Here is a 19,147-nt window from a genome sequence, read left to right on the forward strand (position 1 = left end):
ATCTCATCGAAACATCGAGACACCTTAGCCTCTATCAAGTGGTATCAGATTTCTAGGTTGCTCGGTGAGATTTTACAGTTTTTCGTAGATTAGATCGAGTCTGTTCTTCATACCTACAGTCCGCGAAAAAGGCAGAAAAAAAATTAGGGTTAGTTCATCATATCCGAACCAATCTGAGCCTTTGCATAATCTTTTTAGGGTTTTTGCTTTGTTGAATTTGCGGTTGCATCGTCGTGTCAAGTTGCTGGTCTTAGAGTCTAGTCTTTCAGAGTTTCGAGTTCTGGTCATAAGTTGTCACGCCGCCGCCGCACCATCATCATCGCCCATCTACCACTTTTGCTTATCCGCCACCGCTCTGAATCCATATCCATATACCACCACCAATTTGTATCCATATACCACCACCAATCTGTATCCATATACCACCACCGCTACCATATACCACCACCGCTGCCATATACCACAACCATATATCCACCACCAATCCGAGTTCTTCTCATATTAGGTTTGTTCTTGAGATCAATCTAAATTCTGATTCGTGTTTCCTTGCCTGCGTAGGTCTTGGAAAAAAAGTCTGGAGACCCCCCGACAGTTTTTAGGCCAAAATTTTCACGGGCAAATTTTTTTCCCTATCCTATTTTTAGGCTTTTCTGAGTCTTTTGAGCCACGTGCCATCATAGAGATTTTTTGTCGCACTTTTTCGTCGTCGCTGCCCTGATTTCCGAAAAAAAAGTGAAAAAAAAATTTCGTGCCAATCCTACCAGTTTGACGAGGGAAGAGTTTTGAGACACTCGCCATTATAGTGTTTTTTCGCAAAAAAAAGAGGCGCAAAAAAAAGGAGCGCAAAACAAAGAGCGGAAAAAAGCGTTCCAGAGTGTGCTTTTCCCTTATTTACGTGCAGCGCCATGATTTTGTTAGTGTTCTAGGCTCGCGTCTCTAGCACGGTCTAGCCTAGGACCAGCACATTACCGTCATTGAGCGTTTATTCAACTTTGCATCTCTGAATTGATTATTGCTGACCCTTTTTGCTACCATACTATAAGCCTTCCCAGCTCCACATACATCTACGTCGTGCGTTTGACTCTCCCTAGCAATCGCTCTATCCAAGCTTTTGAGAAGTTTTGACTACAACGGTTGCCGATCACCGCCTGCTGCTGGGTAAGAACTGGTAAGAATTTGAGATTTGCTTGACGGATTTGTGACACTCGCCACCACCACCACTTGTTAGTAGTCTGTAGGATCATATTCTTGTGTGTTTCTATTGCTGCTAACCATGCCAGGATCACAAGCCGACGAGACTGACTGGGAGAACTTGACGAACAAGGAGCTTCATGATACGTTTCAGCAAATGATGAGTGGACAGGTGCAAGATGTGATAAACAGATTTGAAGAGGCCATGGAGAAGATAGATGGCATGGAGAAGACGTTTTAAACAAAGCTCGATAACAAGTTTGCTGAATTGCTTTCATGTTTTCCACCACCACCACCGGCTGCTCCTGCCGCACCTCTACAACAACAGCAACAACATCGACTACCTCCACGTCGGGAAACAGCCCTCCGCCGAGCGAGCCGTGTCCCTCTTCAGTCGGGCCAAACTGCTGGTGCTGCTGTTGATACTTCTGTGGCTCCTACTGCTGATGTGGAGGAGGATGATTATGTGGGAGATTATGAGGATGAGGTTGATCAAAATCAGAACTACGTGCAACCACCAGCACAGCAACCACCAGGTCGTCCACATGCAAATAATGGCAATGGTAGGGCTCACCCTCAGGTACGAGATCATGACCATCTCCCTAAACTAAAATTGAATATTCCACCATTTGAGGGTAGATATGTTCCTGATATATATCTTACTTGGGAGTTAGAAACTGAACAACGATTTACATGTTTACAATATCCCGAGGAGAGACGTGTTCCTGCTGCTGTTTGTGCATTCACTAGTTTTGCATGTGTTTGGTGGTCTGAGCATTGTAGATTATATCCTATTCCGGCTACTTGGGCTGCTTTGAAAACTGCTATGCGTACTCGTTGGGTTCCACCATATTATCAACGTGAATTACTTCAAAAATTGCAGCGCTTAAGACAGGGAAAAAATTCTGTAGAAGAATATTATCAGGAACTACAAACTGGCATGATTAGATGTGGTATTGTTGAGGAGAATGAAGCTATGCTTGCACGTTTTATGGGTGGATTAAATCGAGAGATTCAGACGATTCTAGAGTATAAGGAGTATACTAATATCACTCGTTTATTCCATCTTGCTTGTAAAGCTGAACGTGAAGTGCAGGATCGATAGGCATTGGCGCGGACTAACTTTTCTGCAGGTCGACCTTCATCATGGACACCACGTGCATCATCTACTTCCACACGTTCTGCTACACCGGCGCCTGCGTCGGCTGCCACCTCCAACCGTGATGCAATAAAGCAGGCACAATCACCACTATCTGCCAAGAGCACACCTTCTGGGCCTGCAAAGAGCTCTTCTTCATCCATGGCATCAACAGGGCAAACACATGATATTATTTGTCGATGTTGCAAGGGTGGAGGTCATTATGTGAGAGAATGCCCATCTAAGCGTGTGATGATTGTTAATGAGGATGGTGGGTATGAGTCCGCTAGTGACTATGATGAGGAGACTTTGGCTCTTATTACATGTGAAGAACACGGTGGAGACGATTCTGATCATGAGACGCAATACATGGCTCCTGAAGATGCTGACAGGTATGAATGTTTAGTTGCTCAACGTGTTTTGAGTGTGCAGGTTACACAAGCTGAGCAAAATCAGAGGCATAATTTGTTCCATACAAAGGGAGTTGTGAAGGAACGTTCTGTTCGCGTGATCATAGATGGAGGGAGCTGCAATAACTTGGCTAGCATGGAGATGGTGGAGAAGCTATCTCTCACCACAAGACCACATCCACATCCTTACTACATCCAATGGTTCAACAACAGCGGCAAGGTTAAGGTAACACGTACTGTTCGTGTGCATTTTAGTATCTCTACATATGCTGATTATGTTGATTGTGATGTGGTACCTATGCAAGCATGTTCCTTATTACTTGGTAGACCATGGCAATTTGATAAAAACTCTGTACACCATGGTAGAAACAATCACTATACTCTTGTTCATAAGGATAAAAATATTACTTTGCTTCCTATGACTCCTGATTCCATTTTGAAAGATGATATTAATAGAGCTAATAAAGCAAAACAGGAGAAGAATAAGAGTGAAAATCAGATTGTGGCAAAAGAATTTGAGCAACAAATGAAGCCTAATAATAAACCATCTAGTGTTGCTTCTGAAATTAAATTGAAAAGTGCATGTTTATTTGCCACCAAATCTAATATTGATGAGCTAGATTTCAGCAAATCTGTTTGCTATACTTTTGTGTGCAAAGAGGCATTATTTTCATTCGAGGACGTGCCTTCCTCTTTGCCTCCTGCTGTCACTAACATTTTGCAGGAGTTCGCTGACGTCTTTCCACAAGACGTGCCACCGGGATTACCGCCTATTCGAGGGATTGAGCATCAGATTGACTTAATTCCCGGTGCTTCACTGCCAAACCGTGCACCATACCGTACCAATCTAGAGGAGACGAAGGAGATTATGCGTCAAGTACAAGAGCTTCTCGACAAAGGTTATATACGCGAATCCCTTAGTGCTTGTGCTGTTCCTATTATTCTAGTGCCGAAAAAGGATGGTACATCACGTATGTGTGTTGATTGTAGAGGCATTAATAATATTACTATTCGTTATCGTCATCCTATTCCTAGGCTAGATGATATGCTTGATGAATTGAGTGGCTCTACAATATTCTCCAAAGTTGATTTGCATAGTGGATACCATCAAATTCGTATGAAATTGGGTGATGAATGGAAAACAACATTTAAAACTAAGTTTGGATTATATGAGTGGTTAGTCATGCCTTTTGGGTTAACTAATGCACCTAGTACTTTCATGAGGTTAATGAACGAAGTTTTACGTGCTTTCATTGGACGATTTGTGGTAGTTTACTTTGATGACATATTGATTTATAGCAAATCTTTGGAGGAACATTTGGAACATTTACGTGCTGTTTTTATTGCTCTACGTGATGCACGTTTGTTTGGAAACCTTGGAAAGTGCACCTCTTGCACCGACCGAGTATCTTTTCTTGGCTATGTTGTTACTCCACAGGGAATTGAAGTTGATAAAGCCAAGATTGAAGCTATTGAGAGTTGGCCGCAGCCCAAAACGGTCACACAAGTGAGGAGTTTCCTTGGCCTCGCTGGTTTCTATAGGCGTTTTGTGAGAGATTTCAGCACCATTGCTGCACCTCTCAACGAGCTTCCAAAGAAGGATGTGCCTTTTGTTTGGGGTACCGCACAGGAAGAAGCCTTCACGGTATTGAAAGATAAGTTGACACATGCTCCTTTACTCCAACTTCCTAATTTCAATAAGACTTTTGAGCTTGAATGTGATGCTAGTGGAATTGGATTAGGAGGTGTGTTATTACAAGATGGAAAACCTGTTGCATACTTTTCTGAAAAATTGAGTGGGCCTAGTCTGAACTATTCTACTTATGATAAAGAATTATATGCTCTTGTTCGGACCTTAGAAACATGGCAACATTATTTATGGCCCAAGGAATTTGTTATACATTCTGATCATGAATCTTTGAAACACATTAAAAGTCAAGCAAAACTGAACCGTAGACATGCTAAATGGGTTGAATTCATTGAGACTTTCCCTTATGTCATTAAACACAAGAAGGGTAAAGAAAATGTTATTGCTGATGCCTTGTCTCGTCGTTATACTATGCTTTCACAACTTGACTTTAAAATATTTGGTTTGGAGACCATCAAAGATCAATATGTTCATGATGCTGAATTTAAAGATGTATTGCAGAATTGTAAGGAAGGGGGAACTTGGAACAAGATCGTTCTTAACGATGGATTTGTGTTTCGTGCTAACAAGCTATGCATTCCAGCTAGCTCCGTTCGTCTTTTGTTGTTGCAGGAGGCGCATGGAGGAGGATTAATGGGACACTTTGGCGTGAAGAAGACGGAGGACGTACTTGCTACACATTTCTTTTGGCCAAAGATGAGACGGGATGTTGAGCGTTTTATTGCTCGCTGCACTACATGTCAAAAAGCTAAGTCACGACTCAATCCTCATGGTTTATATATGCCTTTGCCTGTACCTAGTGTTCCTTGGGAGGATATATCTATGGACTTTGTTTTAGGTTTACCTCGAACAAAGAAGGGGAGGGATAGCATATTTGTTGTCGTGGATAGATTCTCGAAAATGGCACACTTTATAGCATGTCATAAAAGCGATGATGCTGTTAATGTTGCTGATTTGTTCTTTCGTGAAATTATTCGCTTACATGGTGTGCCAAATACTATTGTTTCAGATCGTGATACTAAATTTCTTAGCCACTTTTGGAGATGTTTACGGGCTAAGTTGGGGACTAAGCTGCTTTTTAGTACTACTTGTCACCCCCAAACTGATGGACAAACTGAAGTAGTCAATAGAACATTGTCTACTATGCTTAGGGCTGTTTTGAAGAATAACAAGAAAATGTGGGAAGAATGCTTGCCTCATATTGAATTTGCTTATAATCGTTCATTGCATTCTACTTCTAAGATGTGCCCTTTTGAAATTGTGTATGGTTTCCTACCTCGTGCACGTATTGATTTGTCGCCTCTTCCATCTTTAGAGAAGGTTAATTTTGATGCTAAAGAACGTTCTGAATTGATTTTAAAAATGCATGAGTTAACTAAGGAAAACATTGAGCGTATGAATGCTAAATATAAACTTGCTGGAGATAAGGGTAGAAAACATGTTGTGTTTGCGCCTAGAGATCTTGTTTGGTTACATTTGCGTAAAGATAGATTTCCTAATATGCGCAAATCAAAGCTAATGCCACGTGTTGATGGTCCTTTTAAGGTGTTAGAGAAAATAAATGATAATGCATATAAACTTGAGCTACCTGTAGATTTTGGGGTTAGTCCCACTTTTAACATTGCAGATTTGAAGCCTTATTTGGGTGAGGAAGATGCGCTTCCGTCGAGGACGACTTCATTTCAAGAAGGGGAGGATGATGAGGACATCAATACCATTGTTACACCCACAGCCCCTACTGTTACATATACTGGACCAATTACTAGAGCTCGCGCACGCCAATTAAATTACCAGGTACTTTCGTTTCTTGGTAATGATTCTAATGTTCATGAGATTATGATGCTGCCTAAATTGGATACATTTGTTTTGCTTACAAATGAAGGGCCTATCTTGGAGAAGGATGAACATTGGAGCAAGAACACGCATGGAGTTGATGGCATGCGCAAGGGGATCAAGAACGGAGTTACAAGTAATTTCGAAATACTTATTAATGGGTCACCTTATTAATGGGCCAGGCCCATGTAATTTCGAAATACTTAAGTATAGGCTATTTTTAGAGTCCGTATGTGTGGGGAAACAAGAGTTAGGGTTGGTTTCGGACCCCACCCTCAAGGGCCACGAAATTCCCCCCTCTTCCTCCATATATACAGCCCTTAGGGCGTCGTTTAGACTTTGGGGTTTTGTTTAGATTAAAAGTTTGCCATAGCTGCAACTTCGCGTACTTCGTTTGTGTCCAACAACCAGACCAAGACGTCACAGAACCCCACCTTGATCAATAAAGCTTTCATTTATATTCGCAATATCCCGATTGCAATCTCAGTTTCTTGCTTGTTCTTCGTTTGCTCGTAGGAAACAGACCCTCGTGGTCAGGTTGATCGTGCTCCGGCGTGGTCAATAACCCTCGGAAGTTGGTTTAGAGATTGCTAAGGCGCGACGTCTCGCACGTCCGTAGTCGGATCGTCAAGGTCGACTCCCACAAAAAACGATAGCCACCATCTCATCGAAACATCGGGACACCTTAGCCTCTATTAGGAGCCAACATGGGTATCCATATCCCGCTGTTGGTTATTGACCAGAGAGCGATCTCGGTCATGTCTACATGTTTCCCGAACCCGTAGGGCCTACACACTTAAGGTTCGGTGACGCTAGGGTTGTAGGGATATGTATATGCAGTAACCCGAATGTTGTTCGGAGTCCTGGATGAGATCCCGGACGTCACGAGGAGTTCAGGAATGGTCCGGAGGTAAAGAATTATATATAGGAAGTGCTATTTCGGCCGTCGGGACAAGTTTCGGGGTCACCGGTATTGTACCGGGACCACCGGAAGGGTCCCGGGGGTCCACCGGGTGGGGCCAACTGCCCCGGGGGCCACATGGGCTGTAGGGGTGTGCGCCTTGGCCTATATGGGCCAAGGGCACCAGCCCCAAGAGGCCCATGCGCCAAGAGATAAGAAAAGGAAGAGTCCTAAAGGGGGAAGGCACCTCCTAGGTGCCTTGGGAAGGAGGGATTCCTCCCTTGGCCGCCGCCCCCCTAGGAGATTGCATCTCCTAGGGCCGGCGCCCCCCTAGGCTCCCTATATATAGTGGGGAAAGGAGGGCCTCTCATACCACGCCTTTGGTGCCTCCCTCTCCCTCTCCAACACATCCTCCTCCTCCATAGAGCTTGGCGAAGCCCTACTGAAGTACTGCAGCTCCATCACCACCACGCCGTCGTGCTGCTGCTAGAGCCATCCTCCTCAACCTCTCCTTCCCCTTGCTGGATCAAGAAGGAGGAGACGTCACGCTGACCGTACATGTGTTGAACACGGAGGTGCCGTCCGTTCGGCGCTAGGATCTCCCGTGATTTGGATCACGTCGAGTACGCCTTCCTCATCCCCGTTCTTTGAACGCTTCCACGCGTGATCTACAAAGGTATGTAGATGCAATCCGATCACTCGTTGCTAGATGAACTCCTAGATGGATCTTGGTGAAACCGTAGGAAAAAATTTTGTTTTCTGCAACGTTCCCCAACATTGGTCTGGTCGTTGAACACAAACGAAGTACACGAAGTTGCAGCTATGGCGAACTTTTGATCTAAACAAAACCCAAAGTCTAAACGACGCCCTAAGGGCTGTATATTTGGAGGAAGAGGAGAGAATTTCGTGGCCCTTGAGGGAGGGGTCCGAAACCAACCCTAACTCTTGTTTCCCCACACATACAGACTCTAAAAACAGCCTATACTTAAGTATTTCGAAATTACATGGGCCTGGCCCAATAATAAGGTGACGCGGCACCTAGAATAGCCTATGGATGAATAATATGAAGTGGCATCTTGTATATTTCGTCCAAGGCCTCATGCACTCATTATGGTGGCTTCAAAGTCCTGTAATCATCACTTGTAACTCTGTTCTTGTTCCCCTTGCGCATGCCAACATCTCCATGCTTGAACTTGCTCCAAGGTTCATCTTTCTTGTCCATGCTAGGCCCTTCATTTGTAAGCAAAACAAATGTATCCAATTTAGGCAGCATCATATTCTCATGAATATTGGAATCATTACCAAGAAACGAAAGTACCTGATAATTCAATTAGCGTGTGCGAGCTCTAGTAATTGGTCCAGTATGTATAGCAGCAGGGGCTGTGGGTGTAACAATGGTACTGATGTCCTCATCATCCTCCCCTTCTTGAAATGAAGTCGTCCTCGACGGAAGCTCATCTTCCTCACCCAAATAAGGCTTCAAATCTACAATGTTAAAAATGGGACTAACCCCAAAATCTGCAGGCAGCTCAAGTTTATATGCATTATCATTATTTTCTCTAACACCTTAAATGGACCATCAGCACGTGGCATTAGCTTTGATTTGCGCAAATTAGGAAACCTATCCTTACGCAAATGTAACCAAACAAGATCTCCAGGTGCAAAGACAACATGTTTCCTACCCTTATCTCCAACAAGTTTATATTTAGCATTCATACGCTCAATGTTTTCCTTAGTTAACTCATGCATTTTTAAAATCAATTCAACACGTTCTTTAGCATCAAAATTAACCTTCTCCGAAGATGGAAGAGGCAACAAATCAATGGGTGCACGAGGTAGGAAACCATACACAATTTCAAAAGGGCACATCTTAGTAGTAGAATGCAACGAACGATTATAAGCAAATTCAATATGAGGCAAGCATTCTTCCCACATTTTCTTATTATTCTTCAAAACAGCCCTAAGCATAGTAGACAATGTTCTATTGACTACTTCAGTTTGTCCATCAGTTTGGGGGTGACAAGTAGTACTAAAAAGCAATTTAGTCCCCAACTTAGCCCATAAACATCTCCAAAAGTGGCTAAGAAATTTAGTATCACGATCTGAAACAATAGTATTTGGCACACCATGCAAGCGAATAATTTCACGAAAGAACAAATCAGCAACATTAACAGCATCATCGCTTTTATGACATGCTATAAAGTGTGCCATTTTCGAGAATCTATCCACGACAACAAATATGCTATCCCTCCCCTTCTTTGTTCGAGGTAAACCTAAAACAAAGTCCATAGATATATCCTCCCAAGGAACACTAGGCACAGGCAAAGGCATATATAAACCATGAGGATTGAGTCGTGACTTAGCTTTTTGACATGTAGTGCAGCGAGCAACAAAACGCTCAACATCCCGTCTCATCTTTGGCCAAAAGAAATGTGTAGCAAGTACGTCCTCCGTCTTCTTCACGCCAAAGTGTCCCATTAATCCTCCTCCATGCGCCTCCTGCAACAACAAAAGACAAACGGAGCTAGCTGGAATGCATAGCTTGTTAGAACGAAACACAAATCCATCATTAACGACGAACTTGTTCCATGTTCTACCTTCTTTACAATTCTGCAATACATCTTTAAATTCCGCATCATGCACATATTGATCTTTGATGGTCTCCAAACCAAATATTTTAAACTCAAGTTGTGAAAGCATAGTATAACGACGAGACAATGCATCAGCAATAACATTTTCTTTACCCTTCTTGTGTTTAATGTCATAAGGGAAAGTCTCAATGAATTCAACCCATTTAGCATGTCTACGGTTCAGTTTTGCTTGACTTTTATTGTGTTTCAAAGATTCATAATCAGAATGTATAACAAATTCTTTGGGCCATAAATAATGTTGCCATGTCTCTAAAGTCCGAACAAGAGCATATAATTCTTTATCATAAGTAGAATAGTTCAGACTAGGCCCACTCAATTTTTCAGAAAAGTATGCAACAGGTTTGCCATCTTGTAATAACACACCTCCTAATCCAATTCCACTAGCATCACATTCAAGCTCAAAAATCTTATTAAAGTCAGGAAGTTGAAGTAAAGGAGCATGTGTCAACTTATCTTTCAATACCGTGAAGGCTTCTTCCTGTGCGGTACCCCAAACAAAAGGCACATCCTTCTTTGTAAGCTCATTGAGAGGTGCAGCAATGGTACTAAAATCTCTCACAAAATGCCTATAGAAACCAGCGAGGCCAAGGAAACTCCTCACTTGTGTGACCGTTTTGGGCTGCGGCCAACTCTCAATAGCTTCAATCTTGGCTTTATCAACTTCAATTCCTTGTGGAGTAACAACATAGCCAAGAAAAGATACTCGGTCGGTGCAAAAGGTGCACTTCCCAAGGTTACCAAACAAACGTGCATCACGTAGAGCATTAAAAACAACACGTAAATGTTCCAAATGTTCTTCCAAAGATTTGCTATAAATCAGTATATCATCAAAATAGACTACCACAAATCGTCCAATTAAAGCACGTAAAACTTCGTTCATTAGTCTCATGAAAGTACTAGGTGCATTAGTTAACCCAAAAGGCATGACTAACCACTCATATAAACCAAACTTAGTTTTAAATGTTGTTTTCCATTCATCTCCCAATTTCATACGAATTTGATGGTATCCACTGTGTAAATCAACTTTGGAGAATATTGTAGAGCCACTCAATTCATCAAGCATATCATCTAGCCTAGGAATAGGATGACGATAACGAATAGTAATATTATTAATGCCTTTATAATCAACACACATACGCGATGTACCATCCTTTTTAGGCACTAGTATAATAGGAACAACACAAGGACTAAGAGATTCGCATATATAACCTTTGTCGAGCAGCTCCTGTACTTGACGCATAATCTCCTTCGTCTCCTTTGGATTGGTACGGTATGGTGCATGGTTGGGTAGCGATGCACCGGGAATTAAATCAATTTGATGCTCAATCCCTCGAATAGGTGGTAATCCCGGTGGCACGTCTTGTGGGAAGACGTCAGCGAACTCCTGCAAAATGTTAGTGACAGCAGGGGGCAAAGAGGAAGGCATGTCCTCGAATGAAAATAATGCCTCTTTGTACACAAAAGCATAGCAAACAGATTTGCTAGAATCTAGCTCATCAATATCAGATTTGGTGGCAAGTAAACATGCACTTTTCAATTTAATTTCAAAAGCAACACTAGATGGTTTATTATTAGGCTTCATTTGTTGCTCAAATTCTTTTGCCACAATCTGATTTTCACTCTTATTTTTCTCCTGTTTTGCTTAATTAGCTCTATTAATATCATCTTTCAAAATGGAATCAGGAGTCATAGGAAGCAAAGTAATATTTTTATCCTTATGAACAAGAGTATACTGATTGTTTCTACCATGGTGTACAGAATTTTTATCAAATTGCCATGGTCTACCAAGTAATAAGGAACATGCTTGCATAGGTACCACATCACAATCAACATAATTAGCATATGTAGAGATACTAAAATGCACACGAACAGTACGTGTTACCTTAACCTTGCCGCTGTTGTTGAACCATTGGATGTAGTAAGGATGTGGATGTGGTCTTGTGGTGAGAGATAGCTTCTCCACCATCTCCATGCTAGCCAAGTTGTTGCAGCTCCCTCCATCTATGATGACACGAATAGAACGTTCCTTCACAACTCCCTTTGTATGGAACAAATTATACCTCTGATTTTGCTCAGCTTGTGTAACCTGCACACTCAAAACACGTTGAGCAACTAAACATTCATACCTGTCAGCATCTTCAGCAGCCATGTATTGCGTCTCATGATCAGAATCATCTCCACCGTGTTCTTCATGTGTAATAAGAGCCAAAGTCTCCTCATCATAGTCACTAGCGGACTCATACCCACCATCCTCAGTAACAATCATCACACGCTTAGATGGGCATTCTCTCGCATAATGACCTCCATCCTTGCAACGTCGACAAATAATATCATGTGTTTGCCCTGTTGATGCCATGGATGAAGAAGAGCTCTTTGCAGGCCTAGAAGGTGTGCTCTTGGCAGATAGTGGTGATTGTGCCTGCTTTATTGTATCACGGTTGGAGATGGCAGCCGATGGAGGTGCTGGTGTAGCAGAACATGTGGAAGTAGATGATGCACGTGGTGTCCATGATGAAGGTCGACCTGCAGAAAAGTTAGTTCGCGCCAATGCCTGTCGATCCTGCACTTCACGTTCAGCTTTACAAGCAAGATGGAATAATCGAGTGATATTATTATAATCCTTGTAGTCTAGAATGGTCTGGATCTCTCTATTTAATCCACCCAGAAAACGTGCAAGCATAGCTTCATTCTCCTCAACAATACCACATCTAATCAAGCCAGTTTGTAATTCCTGATAATATTCTTCTACCGAATTTTTTCCTTGTCTTAAGCGCTGCAATTTTTGAAGTAATTCACGTTGATAATATGGTGGAACCCAATGAGTATGCATAGCAGTTTTCAAAGTAGCCCAAGTAGCTGGAACAGGATATAATCGACAATGTTCAGACCGCCAAACACATGCAAAGCTAGTGAAAGCACAAACCGCAGCAGGAACATGTCTCTCCTCAGGATATTGTAAACATGTAAATCGTTGTTCAGTTTCTAACTCCCAAGTAAGATATATATCAGGAACATACCTACCCTCAAATGGTGGAATATTCAATTTCAGTTTAGGGAGATGGTCATGATCTCTTACCTGAGGGGGAGCCTTAACATTGCCATTATTTGCATGTGGACGACCTGGTGGTTGTGGTGCTAGTGGTTGCACGTAGTTCTGATGTTGATCAACCTCATCCTCGTAATCTCCCACATAATCATCCTCCCCCGCATCAGCAGCAGGAGCCACAGAAGTATCAACAGCAGCACCAGCAGCTTGGCCAGGCTGAAGAGGGACACGGCTCGCTCGGCGGAGGGCTGTTTCGCGATATGGAGGTAGTCGTTGTTATTGTTGTAGAGGTGCGTTAGGTGCAGCCGGTGGTGGTGGTGGTAGACGCGCGAGCAATTCATTAAACTTGTTATCGAGCTTTATTTCGAACGCCTTCTCAATGCCATCTATCTTCTCCATGACCTCTTCAAATCTATTTAGCACATCTTCCACCTGTCCACTCATCATTTGTTGAAACTTATCATGTAACGCTTTGTTTGTCATGTTCTCCCAGTCAGTCTCGTCGGCTTGTGATCCTGCCATGGTTAGCAGCAATAGAAACTCACAAGAATATGATTCTACAAACTACTAGGAAGTGGTGGTGGTGGTGTGGTGGACAGTCACAAATCCGTCAAGCAAATCTCAAATTCTTACCAGTTCTTACCCAGCAGCACGCGGTGAACGACAACCGTTGTAGTCAAAACTCTCAAAAGCTTGGATAGAGCGATTGCCAGGGAGAGTCAAACGCACGACGTAGATATATGTGGAGCTGGGAAGGCTTATAGTATGGTAGCAAAAAGGTCAGAAATAATCAATTCAGAGATGCAAAGTTGAATAAACGCTCAACGACGGTACTGTGCTGGTCCTAGGCTAGACCGTGCTAGAGACGCGAGCCTAGAACACTAACAAAATCACGGCGCTACACGGAAACAAGGGAGAAGCACACTCTGGATTTTTTTTTCGCTCTGTTTTTTTTTGTGCCCTCCTCTTTTTTTTGCGAAAAATCACTATAATGGCGAGTGTCTCAAAACTCTTCCCAGGTCAAACTGACAGGATGGGTACGAAATTTTTTGACATTTTTTTTCGGAAATCAGGGCAGCGACGATGAAAAAGTGCGACAAAAAATCAGTATGATGGCGAGTGTCTCAAAAGACTCAGAACAGCCTAAAAATAGGATAGGGAAAAAATATTTTCGGTCGCCGAAATTTTGGCCTAAAAACTGCCCGGGGGTCTCCAGACTTTTTTTTTCCGAGACCTACGTAGGCAAGGAAACACGAATCGGAATTTAGATGGATCTAGAAAACAAACCTAATATGAGAAGAACTCAGATTGGTGGTGGATATATGGTGGTGGTATATGGATACGGAGTCAGAGCAGTGGCGGATAAGCAATGGTGGTAGATGGCAAGGTGATGATGATGGTGCGGCGGCGGCGTGACAACTTATGACCAGAACTAAAAACTCTAAAAGACTAGACTCTAAGACCAGCAACTTGACACGACGATGCAACCGCAAATTCAACAAAGCAAAATACTGAAAAGACTATGCAAAGGCTCAGACTGGTTCGGATATGATGAACTAACCCTAATTTTTTTGTAGCTTTTTCATGGACTGTAGGTATGAAGAACAGACTCTATCTAAACTATGAAAAACTGTAAAATCTCACCGAGCAACCTGGAAATTTGATACCACTTGATAGAGGCGAAGGTGTCCCGATGTTTCGATGAGATGGTGGCTATCGTTTTTTGTGGGAGTCAACCTTGACGATCCGACTACGAACGTGCGAGACGTCGCGCCTTAGCAATCGCTAAACCAACTTCCGAGGGTTATTGACCACGCCGGAGCACGATCAACCTGATCACGAGGGCCTGTTTCCTACGAGCAAACAAAGAACAAGCAAGAAACTAAGATTGCAATCTGGATATTGCGAATATAAGAGGAAAGCTTTATTAATGAAGGTGGGGTTCTGTGACGCCTTGGTCTGGTCGTTGAACACAAACGAAGTACGCGAAGTTGCAGCTATGGCGAACTTTTGATCTAAACAAAACCCAAAGTCTAAACGACGCCCTAAGGGCTGTATATATGGAGGAAGAGGAGAGAATTTCGTGGCTCTTGAGGGAGGGGTCCGAAACCAACCCTAACTCTTGTTTCCCCACACATACGGACTCTAAAAACAGCCTATACTTAAGTATTTAGAAATTACATGGGCCTGGCCCAATAATAAGGTGACGCGACACCTAGAATAGCCTATGGACGAATAATATGAAGTGGCATCTTGTATATTTCGTCCAAGGCCTCATGCACTCATTATGGTGGCTTCAAAGTCCTGGAATCATCACTTGTAACTCTGTTCTTGTTCCCCTTGCGCATGCCAACATCTCCATGCTTGAACTTGCTCCAAGGTTCATCTTTCTTGTCCATGGTAAGCCCTTCATTTGTAAGCAAAACAAATGTATCTAATTTAGGCAGCATCATATTCTCATGAACATTGGAATCGTTACCAAGAAACGAAAGTACTTGATAATTCAATTGGCGTGCGCGAGCTCTAGTAATTGGTCCAGTATGTATAGCAGCAGGGGCTGTGGGTATAACAATGGTATTGATGTCCTCATCAAATTATGAGTATTAGCTAGGACCTACTACCTTCTCCTAGGTAAAATAGCATAAAACAAGATAGCCCCTGACTCTCCATTATGGAGAATGGAGATTATCCTGTCTTCAATTCTTGCCTCTTGCACGATCTTGCTTCCCAGAACCTCCCTACGACTGACCATACATTTTTTCCATTCTTTGATTATCAGGTCTTCGCTGTTTTTAGAAATCCAATATGCACATGTGTGACTCGTAGGCTGACCTGGCTGTATGTTCAAAACATCAAGGCGACCATTCTGATACATCAGATGAGACACACAATCCGACAGGATTTTCTGTTGAAAAACATAGTAATAACTTCGTAGTTAGCAATGTACTTAATTTTTGAAAGAATTTATGCAAAAGATACACGATGTCGTAATAGTTAAAAATCTTACCATGGCATCTCCAAGGATGTTAGCGTGGTTCAACACGTGCACTAGTGGCACGTATTCACCATAATGTGGAGGAGTTTGATAATAGGTATTGCAATTCTCAAGATTAGTACAAAATGCGATCAGATGATTTTTCTCCTGATAAGTTAACTCAGAGCCATCGATGTAGTAGGTTCTGTCTACCATCTTCCCCACATTGTTTGGAGAATGAAAATAAGCTATCAATGGAAATAAGTTATCAACTATTTTGAAATAAATAATATAAATTAATTAATAACTATGTTTGAGAAACTCACATAGCGGTAGAATTGGAAGTGTATCAATAATGACCCAAATGTCCCTAGTGTCTTGGTCGATGTCAGGATCACCAAGATCCATGGTGACAAGCATACCCTCATAATACATCTTGCAAAGTGCTTCCCAATTTTTGCAACCAAAATGGGTTACGCTCTCAGAATTGTACAGGTTTACTTCAAAATCCATACCATGATGGGTCCTTAGGTGAATTTTCTTTGTTTCGAAATTTTCATGGTCTTCAAAATCCATCCTCCCCAAGACATAGCGTCTTGCATGGCATGGGTTAAGCTACTCGAATTGTAAAATATAAAAATTAAACGTTGAAATAGTTGAAGTCATGCTTAATTACGAAAAAACACTTGTCGTCGTTGCGTACCGTTTCAACATCGAAGGTCTCTTGGAGCTTAATGCCGAAGAGCCGATCTTCGTCCAGGTGAGGCCTGTCGCACAGACCTCATTCGTCGTTGCACCAGCTGCACTCCCCGGAAGACTTTCGTTGTCCGATGACGACATTTCCTACCTTCATAATTCAAAGATTAAACTTGTACAATTCAATATATGTACTACAAAAATTAAATTAGATCATTATTATTCATCACGGGTTGACTATCGGTCTGTCGAGTCTTTTTCTTGAAAACTCTCAACTCATGTGGTGTGTACATTCAACCGTTGGTGGTGGTGGAGACTCTCACTCACTGATTCCTCTCTGACATTTGCGACCGTCGGTGATGGTCGTTACTCCTCCTTCCCCTAGTGCATAACAAAGGTCTAGCACCCGGAGAAGAAGGAGAAACGACCCCCACAACAACAGTCGGGCTTCTTCGTCCTCTCTCATATATGGTGTATACACTCCCTCACTGATTTTCAACCTTCGATGATGGAGCCTCGACAGACTTAAAGTCAACCCGAAATGTCATTTAATTATTTTTCTAGAAAATCCATGCCACTCGATATTTCCTACATATTCTAGCACAAGTCATGCCAGAATTCACGAAAAAATCCGGCATGACCTTTGCTAAAAAAGGACATATCGAGCGCCTGAAATTTGCTGAAACGGAAATTAATTAACACTCCGGCAAAACATAGGCCACTATAGGAGGTGTAACCTGCAAACATGGCCGGCCACTTGGGCAAGCACATATCCTATTTGAGCAACATAACATATACATGTTTATATCTACATCATATGCGCATTCAAACTTGATGGAGTAGTTTTCCAATTTGAGCATTCAATAAGCAAAACCAAATTGTAAAATAAAATAGTATTGAAATTAGCATTCATTCAATAAGCAAAACTAAATCATCTCTTTCGTCCGTACATCGTCGAATATTATCACTAATAGATCTCGAATAGTATCATACATATAGAATCACTAATATAGCTAAAACCGTAGCGAACGACGGGTATCGGCGTGGGCGGTGCACACCCAAAAGAGAAGGAACCATCACCGGATCATAACTCCAGTGAGATCCCTGAAGAACCTCCTAGATATTGGAGAACCTGCCCTCCAACGCAACCATGTAGCGACGGACGTGCTCGTCCTCCTCGCTGACACGGTGACGTACCACCTCCGCGAGGTCCTCAAGCCTCCGCACCCTCACTGGCCCACGCGACCGCCACCAAAGAAGGTCCGGGTCAATGATGGGCTGGCTCCTCACCAAGCTGCGCCCCCCGGAAGGTAGCACCTCCCAGTACCAGCCCGGCAGAGCCCAGTCCTGGACATGGCTCCTCACCGAGCCCAGGCCTCCTCCGCCGAGTCGAAGATGAGGATGCGGGATAGGCATCGTCAACGTCGATGCGGGAATAATTGCTTTAACTAAAAAATAACAACAAATGTGACACCTAAAACACCTAAATTATATTTACTACACCTAATTAAAAACCTACATTTTGAACATGATTCGATCATAACTAGGGTTCATACTACATTATTCTAAGATTAAACACGTAAAATACCTAAATTAAATTAACAACATGGGGTGGCTGGTCTCACCTCGATCGAGGTCGGAGGGGGTCGGTGACGACGGACGACGGCGGGGATGATGCAAGGGCTCCTTGATTTCTGCAAAAACAAAATATAAACAGAAACATTATTATTATCATCTTAGTACTTAGTGAAACTCCATAAGCTACTAATATTCTATTCAAATTTACTTATAATTTCCTATTCTATTCAAATTTACTTATTCAAATTTTCTAAAATTTTCTATTCTATTCAAAAGACCTACATTTACTTATTTTTCAATTTCATATTTTATTCTATTCAAATTTACTTATTCAAAATTTCTAAAAATTTCCTATTCTATTCAAAAGACCTACATTTACTTATTCTTTTCAAATTTTCTAAAAACAAAATATACTAAAAACCTACATTTACTAAAAACAAAAACCTACATTTAACAAAAACTAAAACCTATTTACAGAAAGGGGGAGGAGGAGGTGGCAGGAGGCCAGGAGGAGGAGGAAGGAGGAGGAGGGAGGAGAAGGGGAAGGAGGAGGAGGAGAGAGCAGGAGGGGGAGGAGGAGAGAGGAGGGAGGGAGGAGGAGAGATCAGGAGAGGGAGGAGGGAGGAGGAGGGGGCCACCGGAGAGGGAGGAGGAGGAGGGGACCGCCGGCGAAGAGGGAGGAGGAGGAGGGGGCCGCCGGCACCGGAGGGGGAGGAGGAGGAGGGAGGGATCGACCTTGGGGTGGAGGAGGACGGCGACGGTGGCGACCGAGGCGATGAGAGAGTGTGAGCGGGAGGGTGACGCGCGCGGGCCGGCCGGTTTGGATAAGGGCCCTTAGTGGTAGCGCTTGTCCGTAAAAAGCGCTACTGCTAAAGTCTATAGCATTAGCGCTTTCTGAGGAAAAGCGCTACTGCTAAAACCAATAGCAGTAGCGCTCTCTGTAAAAACGCACTACTGCTAACGCTAAGCATGTAAAAAAATTCAAAAATACATTGGTCATCAATGATCTTTTTGTGTAGAATCTAAATTGTCAATAGGAATCTTCTCCGGTTTAAAAACCGGTAAAGATTCCTATTGCGGC

The sequence above is a fragment of the Triticum dicoccoides genome, chromosome 2A (genome assembly GCF_002162155.2).
Source record: "Triticum dicoccoides isolate Atlit2015 ecotype Zavitan chromosome 2A, WEW_v2.0, whole genome shotgun sequence".
In the NCBI taxonomy this organism is placed as follows: Eukaryota; Viridiplantae; Streptophyta; class Magnoliopsida; order Poales; family Poaceae; genus Triticum; species Triticum dicoccoides.